The sequence below is a fragment of the Sparus aurata genome, chromosome 6 (assembly GCF_900880675.1).
Source record: "Sparus aurata chromosome 6, fSpaAur1.1, whole genome shotgun sequence".
Taxonomy (NCBI): Eukaryota; Metazoa; Chordata; class Actinopteri; order Spariformes; family Sparidae; genus Sparus; species Sparus aurata.
In genome coordinates, this window is record NC_044192.1 from 36506171 (window position 1) to 36514230 (window position 8060).

General features: G+C 44.9%; 2 long non-coding RNA genes across 2 annotated transcripts; both read right to left on the minus strand.

The window, feature by feature from the left end:
* Positions 1-4905: 4905 nt before the first annotated feature.
* Positions 4906-5401, minus strand: LOC115583533 (uncharacterized). Its single transcript, XR_003984383.1, has 3 exons — positions 5297-5401; positions 5153-5208; positions 4906-5048 (listed from the first exon to the last, which is right to left on the minus strand). It is a non-coding gene; the product is annotated as an uncharacterized LOC115583533 (long non-coding RNA).
* Positions 5402-5721: 320 nt separating this feature from the next.
* On the minus strand, positions 5722-6126 carry LOC115583534 (uncharacterized). The gene is made up of 3 exons (XR_003984384.1): positions 6068-6126; positions 5888-5975; positions 5722-5799 (listed from the first exon to the last, which is right to left on the minus strand). It is a non-coding gene; the product is annotated as an uncharacterized LOC115583534 (long non-coding RNA).
* Positions 6127-8060: the final 1934 nt, after the last annotated feature.

Sequence of the window (8060 nt, forward strand, 5' to 3'; positions counted from 1 at the left end):
AAAAATCAATTTAATAAGGCTAAATCTGGCAAATCATAATCCGAGCAAACCCATGCAAATCCCTCATTTCACATTAGATTTAGTAAGTGAGCAATACAATTTTCCAAGCAACTTTTCTGTGTCCGTGTCTGCATATAACTAACGTTAATCGTAGCACAGCAGGCATGTGGCAGGTAACCCCTGTCTCCGGCTCCAAAACAAAGTAGTGATTGCTTTACTGCAGATAACGTTTTGGTCCTCTCATGCCAGCAGCTAACAGTACCAGTAACACAAAGGAAGTCTTTAGCCTCCTTTAGCACAACATGATAATAAATTAACGTAGCTCACTGGCCGTGAATAACAGGCAATACCCGCCGTCCTCTCTGCGTGTTCACGGCCGAACAATAACTCACCGTCTGTGAACAACTGAGACCATTTCATACCGTCTGCTCGGCAGTGAGCATGTGGAGGAGACGGTCTCCCATGCGTGTTCACGTCGAAAAGGCAACAGTGACACCTGAGAAGTTGTTCGCGGACGGTGAGCTAGCTAGCAGTGGTTCACTGGCCGGTTAGAAGCGATCAAATGTCAATATCCTAATTCATTTTCTCAATTCAGTGCCATATTTTAAAAGACTGCTGATTAACATTACAGTGAATCATATGACCAGTAAGCCCAATGTTGTAACTTAACGTTAGTTCAGCCTTATATTTACATCGACGGTTAGCGTTAGCTCATGTGCTAAACGGCCTAAGTGACACAAACTATACTGTTTTAAAATACTTACAGTTCCCTCATCTGTGGCGTTGCCACGGACAGTGGGTACCGATCCATCTTCTAGGAACAATCGCGTTGCCAGTCCAGCCTTAAGGGGCGTTCATGGAGCGGCAACTCTACATTGAAAATCAATGTAAATGGCGCGATGACACGCGATTCAGGCGACAGCGGCGCGAATGGAGCGTCTGAAGCGTCTGGCGCGGCGCGAATAAAGTTGAAAATATCCAACTTTTCAAGTGGCATCGCGCCGCGACATCCAATCAGCGACGAGTTCAAGCCGACGACGTCACTTCCATCACGTACGGTTGTTTACGGTTGCTCAGAGCAACGATGGAGGAGAAGCTAGTTGTAGCTGTGTGTGGGCACAGGGCCGTTTCAAGGAATTTGGGGGCCCCAAGCAAAATGGACATGGAGCCCCCCCCCCGCACGCAAAGCCTACAGGAACCACAGCATAGCCATACAGTTTAAGTTCACCCACACTTTATATAATAAAAAAATGTTGACAGTGCAAATACTGCTGTTGCATATACTGTGCATAACATTTGAACATTTTGAACATTTTAACATGTGCAAAAACACACACACACACACACACATACATAAATACATACACACACTCACATTAACATTTTTCAGTTCTCACAAAGTGAGAAAATAAAACACTGCCTTCTACTGCAGGTAGCTAACATAAACATTTTTTGCTAGCCTACCTGCTGCGAAATTACACTAATTGTACAAGACAAGTAGAGCTATTTTATCCAGTGTAATGTATCACTTACCACTATCTTGTTTTTTCTTATCCTCCTCTTCCTTTCTATTCTTTCTTTTCTGGCTTCCTGATGCATTATTACGCTTCATGTGATGACTGCCGAGGTTTTGTATTTTGCCGGCAGCAGAGGTCACAAACCTGGCTGGCTGGCTGCTGTCAGCGACTACTGAGAGGGGCCCCCTTGAGGGGGATCCCGATAACAGTGTCATTGCACTTTACTGCATTGACTATCAAAGGGGCGCTCACACAGTTTGTCGCTGCATTGTATCCATAACCAGTCGTTGTCTTGGGGCCCCAGGCCAGCTCGGGGCCCCAAGCAATTGCTTGGTTTGCTTGCCTTCTCGCGACGGGCCTGTGTGGGCACCCGGTGCTGTACGACACCGCAACTCACCTCAGACAGATGGACAGGCGCTCCGCAGCTGAGATGGAGTGCCTGTAGTTGGTGTCCAGGTGGGAGATCCTGGCATCGACCCGAGCTAACAGGTCCTCGAACTGGGCTCCGGTCAGCCTGAGGTACCGATGGAACCGGTCGTCATCCAGACGGAGCTCCTGGAGGAGACAGTGAAATTCCCCCAGCTCCGTGTGTCTCTGGAGGACTTCATGAATCCAGACACGGTCCGGCGTTTCTGGGACAGCAGGTACAGTGCAGCAACGGTGGTGATATCAGCCATAATAGACTTGGAAAGACAGCGGGTTGAGAAATACCGGTTCAAAAATGAGCGGGCAAGCGGGCAAGCGCGAATGACGCGAATGACTCGAATGAAGCGAATTGAGAGTGAAGAGTTGTTGTCATGGTACAAAGCCCCTCCCTCGATCTCGCGGGATCTTCCCCCTCTCCGCCATGATGGCAGGATGCCGGCGGCAAAACACGATTGTTTACGTGTGTTCTTAACTCTGTAGTAGTGGAGGTTTTTACAATTCCGCACTGTTTTACCATGCCTGGAAGTCACTGCTGCGTTAAAAACTGATTCAGTACCTCACACGATTCATATGGAAAACATAGGAACAATGGGATACAGTTTAGGTTGCCGAAATGGACACAGCATAAGGAAAGCAAGTCTCTGACCTGACGAGTAGACGCCGGATTGCTTGGTTGGCTGCAATAAGAAGAAAGGACCTTACTTTCGATCGCACCCCCCAGTCGATGAGGGTGTGTTCTCTGCATTTTCACTCGGGTACATTCTCTAAAAATGTCTTTTTGCCGGTACAACGCTGTTTTCACCACCTGGGGGCTTGTAGATGGCCAAGTCCTGCACCCAGCCGCAGCAGAAAGTCTCGTAATTTTCCAAAGACTTGTGGCTTTTAAACTCCTGCATTGTGTAGTAACTTACACCAAAAACAAGGTAACTGACGATGTCCATGTATGTGCATGGAGGTAAATGATCCAGGTCTCTGTGCCATTCCGCTGCAGGGAGCTCGTATGGGTCGATATTTTGGATGTCCTAGAGCTTCTCCAAATACCGCTGTTATGCGCTTGGTGTGAGCTTGTTCCTGTAAGGTCCCTTTTCTTTCGCCTTATCTTTTTGCATTGCTTTATTTTCTTCCTTTTCTTTCTCATATTCGTAGATCCGTCTCTGTCCCGCCGAAATAATAAATGCGCAGAAATTAAAGAGCTCTGGACTGTTTAGTCGCGCCTCTGTGAAGTTCTGCAGGCGTTGCCCCTGACAACCGATAGCGTCTCCTACCATCATGGCCGACCGGCTCAGACCCTGCCCAGATCAACCCAAATCAGCACGTGACTCCTCAATCTCAATAGTCCAAAATGATCACGCGGCGCGAATGGAGCGTCTGGCGCGGCGCGAATTAAGCGTCTGAAGCGATTGTATTCGCGTCTGTCGCGTTTGGTCTGAACGCCCCATTAGAACGTCTCTGCTTATACTGACCCTGGTTGTTGAAACAGTCCAGCGTGAAGTGACTGGCACAGACAAAAACGCTTTTGTTCACTGAAGGTGGGACGTTTCCCTGAAAAATAAAATTCAGCCACTTCGCTCTAATATCCTCTTTGGTAGGGCAAATGTAGGGAAACATGACTTTCCGTGCATCCGACGACAGAGCAGGAGTGCTTGGCTTTCGCGTTGTACATGGTAGCGGTCAGGCTGTCACGTACAAGTGAAGCAAGAAAATGGCAGATCCGCGTACATGTAGCCGGCGTAATATGGGAGGAGATATCCAGGGTGAGGGTGGGAGTATTCAAATCACCCGCTCTGTTACATAACAGCGCGGGTGAAATCCAACTGGCTCCTTTAGAGACTGACTCCGCCAGTTTACAAAACATTGACAAAGTGGTCGAAAATCATTAAGGGGTGGGGAGGTACTCCGGATATGCAAATGTACATACAAAAGCAACGAAAAAGTGAGTTTTGCATAATATGTCTCCTTTAAAGTTGGGAAGCGCTGATTCTGTGGCGCTATGGCTGCTTTTATTAGGCTCAAACAGCGCCAGTATGCCACAGTTTATATCGATGATAAGTATTTGTGAGACAATAAAACATATTTTAACACATTTGGCCGTGATGAGCGTTGGCTATTCAGAATGTAGGCCAATCAAGCGTTTTTGAAGCGATCATTGAATGATCCGATAATGACGACAGTGTAAGTGAATATGATCATCAAATGTTGTTATTTTTATCTCTGTTTATGTGTTTGATAGCCTCCTGTATGTCCAGTGGCCTAATAGGCCTATTGTAGTTGGGTAGATGGTGATTTATATCTGGCTTGTATTTAGGCAAATAAAGATATTTGGCATCGAGATTGTTTATTTTTTTTCTGCCCCAAAATGACTTGATATCACTCAGCAAAGTAATATTGTCAAGATTTGATGTCAACCAGAGCTTGAATAATGTGTAAAGGGCCATTACAATGTAAAAGTCAGGGTATTTCACCTGCCAGAAATTGATTTACACCTCTGGTACTGCACAAAGATGAATATTTTTGCTCAAAATGACTTGATATCACTCAGCAGAGTAATACTGACGAGATTTGATGTCAACCAGTGCTTGAATAATGTGTAAAGGGCCATTATAATGTAAAAATCAGGGTATTTCATCTGCCAGAAATTGATTCACACCTCTGGTACTGCACAGAGATGGATATTTTTGCTCACAATTAATTTATATCACTCAGCAAAGTTTGAATATTTTACCCTGTAATGAAACGTAATCATCACAATGACAAGACCTCGTTTGACATCATACTGTAATATGAACATGATGTGACCTGTGTGCACTTGTTATAAATAATGATTGAATTCATAAGTTTTGAGAAAAGGATTTATTTTGAACAGTCAGACAGTCGTACATACAAACGACTGACTGAATGATAGAGAGACAGACCATGCACTCTCCCATCCACACTACCGTGCACACTACCATGCACTCTCCCATCCACACTACCATGCACCACACACACGCGTGTGCACACACACACACACTACTTGCATGCTTCACACACATACGACCTCCTTCCCTTTTTGGGGTACTTTGCACAGCTTTTGTGGTACCACCGTGGACACATGTCACACCCGATCTAAAAAAGAATGTGAGTGATTATTACATTGTTAGGAATTTGTGATACTTAGGCATGTTTTATTAATCAAAGCCAAATTTAGGAAGGACGGGTAAAACACTTACCCACAAAGTGTCTCCTGTGTGCTCCCCACAGATATGACAGAGGTCTGTCAGGTCATCTTGCAATACAAAGAACAAGGGTCAGTCAGTAATGTTTGTCAGAGTAATGGTATATCAGAATTAGAAAAGGAGATTAAACCCCCCCACCTGTATTCATGAGAAGACAGACAGCTATTTCCTCCCTTATAGTGTTGACACTGGATGGTGAAGTGTCGAACACCAGAGGCAACCCATCCAAGATGCATTCAGCAAACTGTGAATAATAGATGTCACAATGTATTAATGTATTATGAAAATGAACATCAACCAGACATAAAAGTGTTATTTGACCATCTAAGTGTGTAAGTAACACATAACAGTGAAATCCCTAAATACAATACTATTTTACTTCATTTCTCCTACATATCAATATCTTACACATCTCTTACATATTAAATAATATAATGCCATTGTCCATATTTATCAAACATGCTTGTGTGTTACAACAAACAGTTAAGCAAGGTTCAGAGCAATGATGAATAATGTTCTTCATGTTATAATATACCTTCAAAGCAAAAGCCCCACAAGACGTGGCATCTTGCTGGATCGAGTGGGTCTTTGTTTCACACGCCCACCTCGAAGGATTTAACCCCCTCTGTCTCATGAACGATCTAACAGCAGAAATAGAAATTATTTGAAATGACAGATTTAAGCAAATACAATAGCTATGTCAACATAAAAGAATGATTAATATATTACCTTGTGACATCCTTGCACTGGTTGACTGCCTTTTTCTTTTCCCCCAGTGGGTCCAGAAACAGGGTCTTCTTTTTTGCCAGTAAGATCACTTACAAGATACAAATTCAATAAATATGCCGTAACAACACACACACACACACACACACACATACACACAGACAAATTGTGTTGGGAAGTTACCACCAGCATCCAGTGATGGGCCTGATTGACCACGCCCAAAATGAATTCGTACAGCTGTGGGACGATCTGTAACATAAGATAATAAATAAACATGTCTTGTGATATTTTTATATTGTGCTGTATTGATTAGTACAAAAACATGACAGAATATATTTTATTACCTTAATTTTGGGTTTCTTCCCCTCCCAAATCCATGTGATTTCAAATGTGTCAACTGCAAATGCCCTTGTGGTGTTGTTCTGATTATACCTCTCCACGAGTTTTGTGAGATATGCATTTATAACCTGTAACTTAAAAAGGAAAGGTTAAACCCCTTTTTGCAGGGCAAAATATAAAAAAGATAGAAGGAGATGTGTGTATCTACCTGAAAGTATTTACAATAGGGAAATCAATGTAAAGGAAAAGAGTGTTAAAAACTCACCTCACTCTCAAACTCCATTTGAGGACCCGTGTTAAAGATATCATTATAAAATATCTTATAGGGACCGACTTTGGAGAGCAGGACATATGCTCTTTCCCCCCCCCCCCCCCCATGCATCTCTCACATCCGGAAAAGAGAAATTTAAAGTTGTACTAATGGAATTCTGTCAGGACATATTTATTTGATCTCCAAAATAAATTTGAGATATAATAGCTTTTGGGTTTGCTTTGAATAGCCTTTTGGACAAAATGTAGCTTTTCTATCTATCTATCTATCTATCTATCTATCTATCTATCTGTCTATCTGTCTGTCTGTCTGTCTGTCTGTCTGTGAGAAAACATATGCTTGCTGACAGGGGTGTCCACTGTGGAGTTTGTACATGTAGGGGAGGTGTATATAACCTGAAATGGCAGTGGTCCTTCGCCCATCACTGGATGAGGTTGTTGGCAGACCAGAGGAGGAAGCTGCAGCAGGTGGACCAGAAGAGGAAGCTGCAGCAGGTGGACCAGAGGAGGAAGCTGCAGCAGGTGGACCAGATGGGGATGCTGCAGCAGGTGGACCAGAGGAGGAAGCTGCAGCAGGTGGACCAGATGGGGATGCTGCAGCAGGTGGACCAGAGGAGGAAGCTGCAGCAGGCGGACTGGTGGAGGATGCTGCAGCTGGCGGACCAGAGGAGGAAGCTGCAGCAGGCGGACTGGTGGAGGATGCTGCAGCTGGCGGACCAGTGGAGGATGCTGCAGCAGGCGGACCAGAGGAGGAAGCTGCAGCAGGCGGACCAGTGGAGGATGCTGCAGCTAGCAGACCGGTGGAAACTGGTGCAGCTGGCGGACCGGAGGAAGCTGGTGCAGCTGGGAGACTGGTGGAAGCTGGTGCAGCAGGTGGAGCGGTGGAAGCTGATGCAGCTGGCAAACCAGAGGAGGAAGCTGCAGCAGGCGGACCGGTGGAAGGTGGTGCAGCTGGGGGACCAGAGGAGGATGCTGCAGCAGGTGGACCGGTGGAGGATGCTGCAGCAGGCGGAGCATGACTTGATGAGGTGTTGGGCGGGCCAGTGGAGAGTTTGTGTGGAACTCTTTTTTTCCCCTCAGTATAAGGGACAAGGTGATCCATATTTATTTTGGGGATAGTAATCCCACGTGGGTCTACCAGATCCACACTTTTGCCAGTGATAGATGAAATGGTGAAGGGCCCAAGATAATTTGGCTCCAATTTCCCTCCTTTCCTCTGCTGACTCCTCACATTTATTCTCAACACCTTCATTCCCACCTGAAGGTCAGCAGCAGTTTTTTTCCCCTTCTTGGGTTTGGGGTTGTCCTTGATGTTTTGGATGGCACTTTGAAGTGCATCATCCAGTTTGAGGACATTTTCAGTGACTTCCTCAACAGAGAGGTTGTCCTCCACACTGCTATCCACCTTTTGAATTATTTCAAAATCAAATTAAAGAACAATTCAATAAAATCCCTGTTAAAGCACTACATTGTTGTAAGTATAATCTATAGCTATGAAATAGTTTTTTCAATATACACAATGCATCTTACCATGTACTCCTCTGGGATTTCAGAGGGATACCTCGCC